Source organism: Argopecten irradians, chromosome 15 (genome assembly GCF_041381155.1).
Source record: "Argopecten irradians isolate NY chromosome 15, Ai_NY, whole genome shotgun sequence".
In the NCBI taxonomy this organism is placed as follows: domain Eukaryota; kingdom Metazoa; phylum Mollusca; class Bivalvia; order Pectinida; family Pectinidae; genus Argopecten; species Argopecten irradians.
Genome location: NC_091148.1, coordinates 16,076,144 through 16,088,421, shown reverse-complemented (window position 1 = coordinate 16,088,421; position 12,278 = coordinate 16,076,144). Strand labels below are relative to the sequence as shown.

General features: G+C 37.7%; 1 long non-coding RNA gene across 1 annotated transcript; it reads left to right on the top strand.

Moving 5' to 3' along the window:
• The first annotated feature begins 6,152 nt into the window (after window positions 1-6,152).
• LOC138309042 (uncharacterized) lies at window positions 6,153-8,337 on the top strand. The gene is made up of 4 exons (XR_011206187.1): window positions 6,153-6,336; window positions 6,578-6,726; window positions 7,216-7,424; window positions 7,784-8,337. It is a non-coding gene; the product is annotated as an uncharacterized lncRNA (long non-coding RNA).
• Window positions 8,338-12,278: the final 3,941 nt, after the last annotated feature.

Below are 12,278 nucleotides of genomic sequence, written 5' to 3'. Positions count from 1 at the left end.
AAGTAACCTGCACATACAATTTGAGACCCGATCCCTTCAGTAACATTCTTAACATAGCAGATATAAAAACTCAATCTTTTCAACATCCAAGATGGCGTCCTATCGGCCATCTTGTTCACCGATCAGTACCAAAATGCAATATGCATAACCAGGGACCTAGGGGAACCTGCACATGAAATTTGAGACAGATCCCTTCCTACGAAATAGTGGTAACAAGTTTCAACTATCAAAATCCAAGATGGCGTCCTGTCGGCCATCTTGTCTACCGATCGGTCCGAAAATGCAAAAGCACAACTAGACCCCTAGGGGAACATGCACATGCAATTTGATACAGATCCCTTCAGTACTTTCTGAGAAATACTGGTAACAAGCTTTAAGTAGGCCCCCAGTGGAACCTGCACATGCACATGAGAAATAGCTATAACAAACTTCAATTGTCAAAATCCAAGATGGCGGCCATCTTGTTAACCGATTGGTCCAAAAAATGCAATATGCAAAACTAGGCCCCTAGGGGAACTTACATGTGATATTTGAGAAAGATCCCTTCAATACATTCAGAGAAATAGCGGTAACAAACTTTAACTATCAAAATCCAAGATGGCTGCCTGGCGGCCATTTTGTTGACCGATTGGTCCCAAAATACAATATGCACAACTAGGGCCCTAGGGGAACCTACATATGAAATTTGAGAAACATCCCTTCAGTACTTTCTGAGTAATAGCGGTAACAAGAATTGTTAACGGACGGACAAAAAACGATTTGAATAGCCTACCATCTGTTGATGGTGGGCTAAAAACCAGTCAAAAATTCTGCTATCACATTCAAACCAGAGCGTTTTTAATTCACTCTCTAAATCAGTACCTGTATATGATTCAGATGTGGTATCTATCTAGATCTGTCAGCATCTCGATACATTCATAAATTTAAAAACACCGTTACATGTATTCATTTTTTGTCTATACATCTTTTATGTTATACATGATAGTTTAAAGACTTGCAGTATTTCGATTCAGGTGATGAAAAGTCGGAGTACTCGAAAAAATTGAACATTATATTTCTAATTTCAACATGTACATTTTAATGATAAGATAATGTCCTCAGAATTGCTTTAATGCATCGTCACCTAAACTAACCATTAGGCCATTGTGACTGCTGTTCTCCAAACATCCATTCCATAATTTGTTTATTAAATGTTTTCTTTTTTTCTCGTTTTATTTAGAACGTTCTAATATTTTGAATACTGCTTATCACCGGTTAACCACTGATCTGCTTAAGATTAGCTCTATTATAACAATTTTTTATGTGTTTTGTCTCTTTCAGACTATGTGATGCAGAACTTCAAGGTGGACCCCACACAGATAAACATCATGATTAACCGAAAGTGTTTAGACGCAAAAAGAAAAATAAAGTGCTAAATTATTTGGAGAACAAACCTAAAGATGGCTGGACAGTGTTTTTTGATGCATACAGTTTGGACAAAATAAATTCTGCAGCACAAATTTTCTGAGATTTCATGTTTCTATTTTATTTTCAGTGGAGGACAGCTCATGTGAGCAGAAATGCTCACATGAGCTAACATGAGCTAACATGAGCTTGCGCTAGCTAACATCAGCTCACATGATTGAAGTTCTATTGCTCATGTGAGCTTTTGTGAGCAGTTTATCTCATTTGCATGTTAAAATGCTCGCGATGTCTCATATGAGCAAATTATGTTAGTTTCTTACATGAGCTCTTACGAGCAAATTGTGAGTAGGTTTTGGTAAGGGTCCCTTGAAGGATTCTTCTTTTTTCTACTTTTAACTACACAAGCTCATTCTTGTGTACATTTATAGCGTTGAAAGACTTTTTACACATTAAGTCTCTGTAGGAAACCACTTACTTGACCTACACATGACAGTGGATAAATCTTCCGTGCTGTCCATGTTTTGGAGAATCCATCGATACTCCTCAACAACATTTGTGTCGTTTCACCGAGTTGAATTGTACCTGCTGCCCCTATTGCATGATCGTTAAAGGCGACCTAATTTAGGATATTTTCTTTTCTCTTCTTCCTAACTGACTTTATCTTTCCTAATGCCTCCCTTGGCACTGCCTCATTTTGGCCTTGGGTTGAGCTTTCGCCCTTGTGGGGAAGGCTCTGGGTTCTGTCCCCTGGCCGAGATACACCAAAGTCTATAAAAGTGGTAGTTTCTGCTTCTGCTTAGCGCTCAGCATACAAGGAGTGGGACGATTGGTTTGCCCGTTGTCCGTGTGACCAGATCCGGCGTGGTGCTAGGTGTCTTCGGCAGCATGCTTCAGTGATATAGCACTATAAAAAGGGCAAGAATTCTTCTATACAAGAAGACACAACACAAACATACCGCAGTCTACTAAACCACGCACCACGCACTTCACACACATACTTTGGAGGCCATCCTTACATGACCCTGCATGTTCATAGGACGTTAAAATAATCAAACAATCAAAATCATTGTGTTGATGAAGCTATCATAATTCGGAAAAAATAGATATAAGTACGGTACAAATACTGATATTGATGTTGAATAATAATACAATTTATTTCCACTATACAAGAAGACACAACACGAACATACCGCAGTCTCCCAGTACACTCCCCTCGCACAACATACACGCAGCACACCGCATGCATGGGGGGCCTTACATGACCATAGCTGTTAATTGGACGTTAATAAATCAAACAAACAAATTGTTATTCATACATTTATTCTTCTTCAGCTAGGGCCACGCCAATCTTCTCCGTAGAGTGACCCAAACTTGGAACAAATCCTAATACGTCATTGGCTTACCATGTTCCATCTTTGTATATCCCGCCCGTTCATTGGTTCAATTCTTTCAATTCTGAAACCTCCCCTCGACCAATCAGAATGCACTTTTCATTCATGTACCATATCGTGCAATGCACATAAATCACAACTTGTATACAGTTTATTTGTTTGTTTGAGTTTTACGGCCCATCGACAACTAAGGTCATTTAGGGCCAAACTACAAGTCATGCATTAATATCAGGATAAAAGTTCAGGGTAAGAACAAGAGGCCCAGAGGGCCTGTATCGCTCACCTGGTTTGTAATGCCAAGTAATGTTCTGAATATAAGTTCATTGTTTCTTTTCTGAAGAAATTTGGATATTTACCTCTAATTCCCCTATTGGGCCCCACTCTTTCTCCTCCAGGGGGGTCAAAGCCAAAATTTATACAAATTCTGTTAACCCCAAGGATGTTTCTGGCCAAATTTGGTTACAATCCATGCAGAACTCTAAGACAAGTAGAATTTTTTAGGATTTACCTCTATTTCCCCTATTGGGCCCCGCCCTTCCTGCCCCCGGGGGGGTCAATGCCAAAATTTATACAAGTTCTGTTCCCCTTCCCCCAAGGATGTTTCTGGCCAAATTTGGTTACAATCCATGCAGAACTCTAGGACAAGTAGCAATTTATACGATTTACCTCTATTACCCCTATTGGGCCCCGCCCCTCCTGCCCCCAGGGGGTCAGAGCCAAAATTTATACAAGTTCTGTTCCCCTTCCCCCAAGGATGTTTCTGGCCAAATTTGGTTACAATCCATGCAGAACTCTAGGACAAGTAGCGATTTATAGGATTTACCTCTATTACCCCTATTGAGCCCCGCCCCTCCTGCCCCCTTGGGGTCAGAGCCAAAATTTATACAAGTTCTGTTCCCCTTCCCCCAAGGATGTTTCTGGCCAAATTTGGTTACAATCCATGCATAACTCTAGGACAAGTAGCAATTTATAGGATTTACCTCTATTTCCCCAATTGGGCCCCATCCCTCCTGCCCACGGGGGATCAGAGCCAAAATTTATACAAGTTCTGTTCCCCTTCCCCCAAGGATGTTTGTGGCCAAATTTGGTTACAATCCATGCAGAACTCTAGGACAAGTAGCGATTTATAGGATTTACCTCTATTTCCCCTATTGGGCCCCGCCCCTTCCTGCCCCCTGGGGGTCAGAGCCAAAATTTATACAAGTTCTGTTCCCCTTCCCCCAAGGATGTTTCTGGCCAAATTTGGTTACAATCCATGCAGAACTCTAGGACAAGTAGCGATTTATAGGATTTACCTCTATTACCCCTATTGGGCCCCGCCCCTCCTGCCCCCTGGGGGTCAGAGCCAAAATTTATACAAGTTCTGTTCCCCTTCCCCCAAGGATGTTTCTGGCCAAATTTGGTTACAATCCATGCAGAACTCTAGGACAAGTAGCGATTTATAGGATTTACCTCTATTACCCCTATTGGGCCCCGCCCCTCCTGCCCCAAGGGGGTCAGAGCCAAAATTTATACAAGTTCTGTTCCCCCCCCAAGGATGTTTCTGGCCAAATTTGGTTACAATCCATGAGAACTCTAGGACAAGTAGCGATTTATAGGATTTACCTCTATTACCCCTATTGGGCCCCGCTCCTCCTGCCCCCAGGGGGTCAGAGCCAAAAATTTATACAAGTTCTGTTCCCCTTCCCCCAAGGATGTTTCTGGCTAAATTTGGTTACAATCCATCCAAACACTATGACTATGTAGCCCGATTTGTTTGTACGGACTGGACGGATCGGACGTGTAATCCGCGCGCCATAACATAAGCCTCACCGTCCCTTATCGGGCCTGAGGTGAGCTAAAAAGCAGGACACTAAAACTCAATTGATAAACTTGTACTTTGATAAAAAAAGGTTTGTATGGGATAAAATAAATTTGGCTAAAAACACATGAGAAAAACTCATGCACAATGTTGATTGAAACGATGAAATAGTTGAGTATATGTTGATGACGATGTGTGTGTTTATGAATGAGGAAATACGTTCATATTTTGCTTAAAAAAATACCGATCTCCTTGTGATGATAATTAAAAATACGTTTAAGTGTCTCACGGCATGAAACTAAGTTGTACATTTCGGAGGACAACGTTTGTTCAAGTAAGTTATGTATCTCGATGTGTTTAAAAGTCCAATACAATGGCAATATAAATATGCACCACTGTGAGTAGAGGAGAATCACAAGCCATTGGCATGTAGGAGGATCCTCTCCCTCACAATAAATTGGAATGATGTAACAATATGGTGTGTCCAGTTCGTGTGCCGGAGAGAGTGAGAACAAACTCCTCTCATGCCGGTCTCTCCCGCTGGACAGATTTCAGGATTAAATTGAATGATTCGATTTATAAACAGTTAATTGTTAGGTTTCATGTAGTATCCCGCTTTTGATGCCAATGGTGTTTGATGGCTGACTGTATTTAAGGTTTGAATTTCTTGGTTTGTATGGGTAGTTTCAATATCTATTTGTTCTAGGCGAAGAGCTGTCTTAGCTAGCTTTATACATCATCCTGTTCATCGCTTCCCCTTATCCACTCAATGACTAGGGGAATCCACGTAGATAAGCAATTTTGAGTTTTAGTAGCATAATCGATATTGTTTCGCGGAGATAAAAAGAGTGTATGGATTAGAGTTATTGTCTTAAGCTGGCCTTGCTTGATGTTCAAAGCCTTAAGAACACTCGTAAATGAGAGTCAGAACTGATGATTTTCGTTTTGACTTATGCGTATGTTCTTTCGAAGTGTACAAGGAGCAAGACCGATAGCACAAGCTTCGGCAGAGATAAAAGTGATGCAACATATGTAAGGGTAATACAGATTTTATTTCAATCGAATTTAAAAAATTTCCTTTTGTTTATGAAGTTCATATTGGACGCCGGGTTTTCCCGTGAGGATTGGTTTGTGTTTGTTTGGTTTGATTAATTAAACGTCATAATTAAACAGCTATTGTCTTGTAAGGACAGGCCACCCATGTAAGCGATGTGTTGCTTGTATGTTGTGCGAGGTGCGTGTTTTGGGAGACTGCGGTAAATTCATGTTGTGTCTTCTTGTATAGTTTGGAAACTGATTAGTCCCGCTTTTATTAGTGCTATATCACTGAAGCATGCCGCCTGAAGACACCAAGCAACACACACCCCACCCGGTCACATTATACTGGACACAACGGGCCTAACCAGTCGTCGTTCCCGATCCACACCTCACCTGTATGCTGATGGAGCAGAAACTACCACTTTTATTAGACTTTGGTGTGTCTCTAGCAACGGCAATCGCAGTGGGACAGAATGTGCAAGCAAGGAGGTTCAACTGTGGTTCACGTGTACGTCATATTCCAAAATGGCTGCGCCCATGTATTGGCATGAAATCAACACGAAGGAAAGCACTACGTTTTTGTTTGATGTGTTCTAGCACAACAATGCGTCCGTATAATGTACTGAACCAGAAATACAAATCTGAAGATGTTTGTGATAAACTAGAGATGGGACATGCAGTTCCTAAGACCACGCGAAAAAGGTGAATATATGTGATTCTTTTTTTAATTAAAAACTGAAGAATGAAGTATAATTAGGCCTATTTTGTTAAGAGTTCTGTTTTAAATATGCAGTTCGTGTACACTATATAGTATATACAGATATGTTTATGCTATTATTAGTTTAGTTTTGTGCTTGTAATTTATCTATGTACATGTATCAATGTAAGTGATTGAAAAGACATATAAATTGATATTGCATGTTGATGTTTGGTTTTTTTTCAGAAGGAGAGAATTGATTTCACAATCACAAAGACGGCATAGAAATGAGATCGTATATTCCTTGGGTGATCCGGTGATCCATATACACTTAACAGAGGAATAACAGTATGGCACAGAAAGTAGCAGTAGATCTACCACTTCAAAATGATTATGTAAATTTTATATCCATGGTATATCTGTATTGCATTAATGCACACGATAAAAAATATCTTCTTGTTTTGATAAATATATCATGTAAATGAATTATAAGCGAATGAAGTAGAGCCATGACAGAGATACAATTTTGCTGTACAGTATAATATAGTTATATAATATTGTATGTGAATATCTTCATTTTATTCAATTATAATACTGCATCATGTATTCCTAAGAGTAAGATACATGCAACACAATACCTGAACAAAACATATATGCACAGGGGTTTGACATTCTGCCAAAAAATATATACATGTATATATATGTACTGCATTGTATGTATTATTGCATGCATGTATGGAACATTATAAGTTCACATTATTTTTTATTCAATCTTCAAGTCTAATACTGTTTTTTGATATCTGGATCATCACAAAAATGTAACTTACCTATAGCCTAGGTACAATTATGTTTCAAATACTGTTGATGGTATTTGTGTTTTGCAGGCCTATAAAGATTGACATATGGAAAGGCCATTACTTATCACTTCAAAATATGGGATGTCAAAGATGCACCATGTATGCAGTCATCAAAACTAAGAGGAGACATTACCTTATCTAGCGAAACAGGAATACAGCATAATGGAGATGATTCTGAATGTACATGAATGCCTATATAGATGTGCATGTATATATGTATTGTCTCTTGAAAAGGTGTCAGCAAATCTTCATTTTTTTTCCATTACATATTTTTTTCTTAACAAGCATTTGATATGATCTGAGCCTCTGAGGACAGTTAAGTGATTAAAAATGTCTGGTTTAGGTTTTAATGACTAAGTCAGAAATATTTTGAATTGTCATAATAAGATCACTTGCTTGATCAAGAACAGCTATAGTTTTCCCCCAAGTTTGTCTATTTTGTAGATACATACTACTTAATATGAAAAAAAAGCATGACAATTCTTTGTGACGAAGAAATGTAAGGTGCAATGCAACAGTAAGTAAGATATGCAGCTTGAAATATTTATGCTTTTACTGATCAATAGTTTACCAGTATTTGATTTTCTCGTTCCAGGAAAAGTTATCAAAAGATACCACTGAATACCATGAGAGCAGTTTGTTTTGGATGTGACCGCACATAGCATAAGATAAATGGAAAAGACAGAAGTTTAAGGCCTTCTGGAATCCCTTGTCATCGCAACAACCTTTTAATACACCTGTGTGTCCAATTCGAAAAAAGTGGCCCTACCAATCTTGGATATTGTAGAATAACTGTCACTAAAACATATACCAGTTCATCAGACTTTTTAGTAACCTAATTGACTTTGAGATTTCACTATTGAATAGAGCATCAATTGCCAAATTGATAAGTAAATAAATAGAAAAAGTATTAAAATCAAAGATTCTGATTTCTTTAAAGGTAATTTAGCATACAGGGTACAACCTACTTAATAATATATGGAAAATCAAAAATATTTACTTTTCTTGTCCAAGTGTTTTCATTTGATAATATGTACAGTATGTATAGTTTCCCTTCAAGCCAAGTACTGGTATACATGTAAAAAAGACATTAAAATTATGTATTTAGTAATAAATAGCTGTGGTATTATGTGATTTAAATACTTATTACCCAGTACTCCTGTTTATTCTTTAGAGAAAAAAAACCAACAAACTACAATACATTCTATTGGAGCTGCAGTGCATGTGAATGGGTGCATGGTTAAGATATGACAAAATACAACAAGACACTCAATGTCACAGAGTTTGAATCCCATTTGTGGCAGTTTTCCTGTATTAATGCTGGTTTTTTGTGTTTTTCTCTAGGTACTCCAGATTTCTTCTTCGATCCTGGCTATTAAACATGCTAATCAAACCACACCAAGCAACAAAGTATCTGTTTTCTTTTTTCACACTCACCAAAAACATCCTAACCCAAGACCTAGAGTCAGAATTCATTATTAAAATCAAAATAGTTATTTGATTCCTAATGACTTCCTACTTTTCTTGCATCAAGATACATTGGAACCCAGGTATAATGAAATCCTCACCAGAGAATGGAGTACAAATTGTAGCTAACACATGTGTATGTACATTCTGTACATGGAAATCATTCCAATATGATTTGAAACAATAAAACAGTTTAGCATCAGCATTTCTTTCAATATTTGATATATAGATGTTTCAACATTTGAGATATAGATGTTAATTATTGTAAATTCTGCCTTAGCACAATCTTTGTATAAAGACCACCTGCTTATAATTTTTAAACCACTTTTAAGTGTCTAAAATGGATGTTTATAACACAATTTGGTCTGTGTATAAAGTGTAAAGATCTATATTATAGATAAGTTTGACTATAGTTATCAAATGCACACAAAAACACAGTACATCAGATGTGTCCTCTAGTAAATAGATTACTTTTACATTTAAAAATTTTGAGGCAGAGTGGTCAAGGTGTTCCAACAGTACCACTACTCCTTCACCTCTGGGTTTCAAGTTTGAACCCTAATAGGAAAGCTACCAAAGTACTGATCATCGGTTTATTGATCTTCTCTAGATAATTCAGCTTCCTCCAACTAAACATGGTACAAGGTAATCTCACCAAGGTACAATTTAATAGGCAGTAAAGATCTTTGCAAATACTCACTTAGGGTAAGAGAAAAAAGAATTGTTCACTCTCTTTTGGTGAGGGGAGATCTCGCCCCTCGGGATAAGATTTTTATACTTTTGGTTTGACAACTTAAGAATTTTACTCCTTGGTTTGTTATTCTGTCTCAGCCCAAAGGGGTTTTATGATTTTATTTACTTTTTAATATATATTTGGTTCTTTGTTAGTATGCGTTAACGTTGGAAAAATAATACTGTATTATAAGTCCTAGGCCAATCAAATATAACCTAAAGATCCTTGGAGAGTCTGAAAAGAGTGTCCTCTACCAGATGTGAGGGAAACTTCTATATGTAGGGTCTTTAAGTCCAAAATCATATCTAATCATCTTATGAGGTTTAGAAATATTATGTTTGGGGAGTCTAATTGATACATACCAGTCGTCCGTGTTCGCTTATTTATACATACCTTTTAATATTGGAAAATACAGAAAAACATGGTTAAAATTAACCTCTGGAGAACAACAAAACAACCTTGTTATACAAATATACTTTCAGTAGTTTGTTATATGCACACGGCGGTGGCCGACTGGTTAAGATGTCTCTGACTTAATACCACAAGCCCTTCACTACTGGGTCACGAGTTCGAATCCAGGTTATGCCAGGTACAGGCCGCTGGTCAGTGGCTTTTCTCCGGGTACTCCTGCTTTTCTCCACCAACAAACCTGGCACGTCCTAACATGACCCTGACTGTTAATAGGAGGTTGAACAAATGAAACCCAGACCCATTATATGTAAACACACATTACAGATATTGTATAGGAATATTGACAGGGACTGAAAATTACTGTGTGCTATTGAACTTAATTGTAAGAGTGTTTCGTTATGAAATGTTTTTACTGTACATACACTAGTTATTGTTATTTGGACTTGTAGGCCTAAACTTAAACATACATGTAACCACATGTGGAGTGTTGTAAATTAATTGTTTATGTGACTGGGTGTTATGTTTTAAATGACACCTGTAACTATGTAAGGTATAATTTAAGCCATAGTTATAAGTTATGATCAACCACAGCATGTGGTCATATATAATCCTTAAATGAATAAGTGGCATCCTCCAGTTATAGGAAATAAAACGAGTGTGGAAAGGGTACTTGCATGTCCACAAATAGATTCATATTCATATATGAATGGGCAGAAGAATTCAATCCATTTTCTGATTTTAAACCCATTTATCTTTATTTCTTCAGTTCACAAATTCAGATATCTGAATTAACAATATATATACTCTTAAATATCTTCATATAAAATACAGATATCTATATTTATTGCTATAAGTATATATTATACAAATATCTGTATTTTTTACAGATATCTGTAAAATACAGAATTGTTACATTTCTAAATTCAAAGACATATTTATTTAAAATAAATTGAAGATATCTGTAATTGAAATAAAGATCTGCCCTGCAGGTAGGGCGTTAGAATTGTACCTGCTGCCCCTATTGCATGATCGTAAAAGGCGACTAAATTTAGGATCTTATCTTTTCTATTCTTCCTAACTGACTTTATCCTTCCTAATGCCTCCCTTGGCACCGCCTCACTTTTGGCCTTGAGTTGAGCGTTCGCCCCTGTGAGGAAGGCTCTGGGTTCTGTCCCCTGGCCGAGACACACCAAAGTCTATAAAAGTGGTAGTTTCTGCTCCTGCTTAGCGTTCAGCATACAGGGAGTGGGACGACTGGTTCGCCCGTTGTCAGTATAATGTGACCGGGTGGGGTGTGTTGCTTGGTGTCTTCGGCGGCATGCTTCAGTGATATAGCACTATAAAAAGGGCAACAGTTCCACTATACAAGAAGACACAACACTAACATACCGCAGTCTCCCAAAACACGCACCTCGCACAACATACACGCAACACACCGCATACATGGGAGGCCGTCCTTACATGACCATAGCTGTTAATAGGACGTTAATAAATCAAACAAACAAACAAACAAACAAGAAATAAAGATATCCGTATTCAATGGGTATAAATATGCCATAGTACCTGACAATAAGAGTTATTTGATTAAAAGAATTGATGATGGTCTACAAAGGATCCTTTTCATGTAGTGCATTCATGCTGATAGCTACTCGAGGGTTTACTATTTACTATAGCTGACATTATATCCAACTCTGGACTATCTCATAGTTATAGCTGTTGAAGTTGAACATTACCACAAACTAGTAAACTTATATCCATAGTATCCTAATAAATTTGGTATCCATCTACATGTATATAGGCCCTATGTTTCCTCTGCGTTCTATGTCTCTACATAAAAATATTGACTGATTGGAGTTCAGTCTGCAATTATCTGTAGCCAAGGAGATACAAATGAATTTCACTGGTGACATGACAAAACTATAAAACAAAGAAACGTTTGTATGGTCACTTTAATGTCTGCAATTTCAAATCGATGAATAGTTAATCACATACGCGTATTATATCAATTTCACACAGACATCTTCCCATGATATGAATAACAATGACGGCGGCTGCAAAGTCTCCTAACTTTACAACGAATACTAGGCCTAACTCAGAAAAATACAAATGAATGACAAATGCATCCAAAATAACTTGAAATCTAACAATAACGAGTATCGCACAAATCCTGCTCTCACTGATAGATTTTCTATTTCAGCATGCTGGCAACTGATCATTAAAGAAACTGACAGGAATTTCGCCCTTGTTTCAGTTTTTTGCGTATCCTTATCAAACTTACTGAGCTGTGCTTTCGCCACTATATTGGCAGCCATATTTCTCTATTCGGAACCTATAGATAGATAAAGTCCGAGGGTTTTCGAACTATGTCGTGATTCACGGCATGGCGGCTTCGGCACACACTCCCGAGGTGTTATATTTCCGAAGATTACCGGAAATTTCTCCGAGGGGATCCGATTGTCATATAATGGTGATTTCGTAT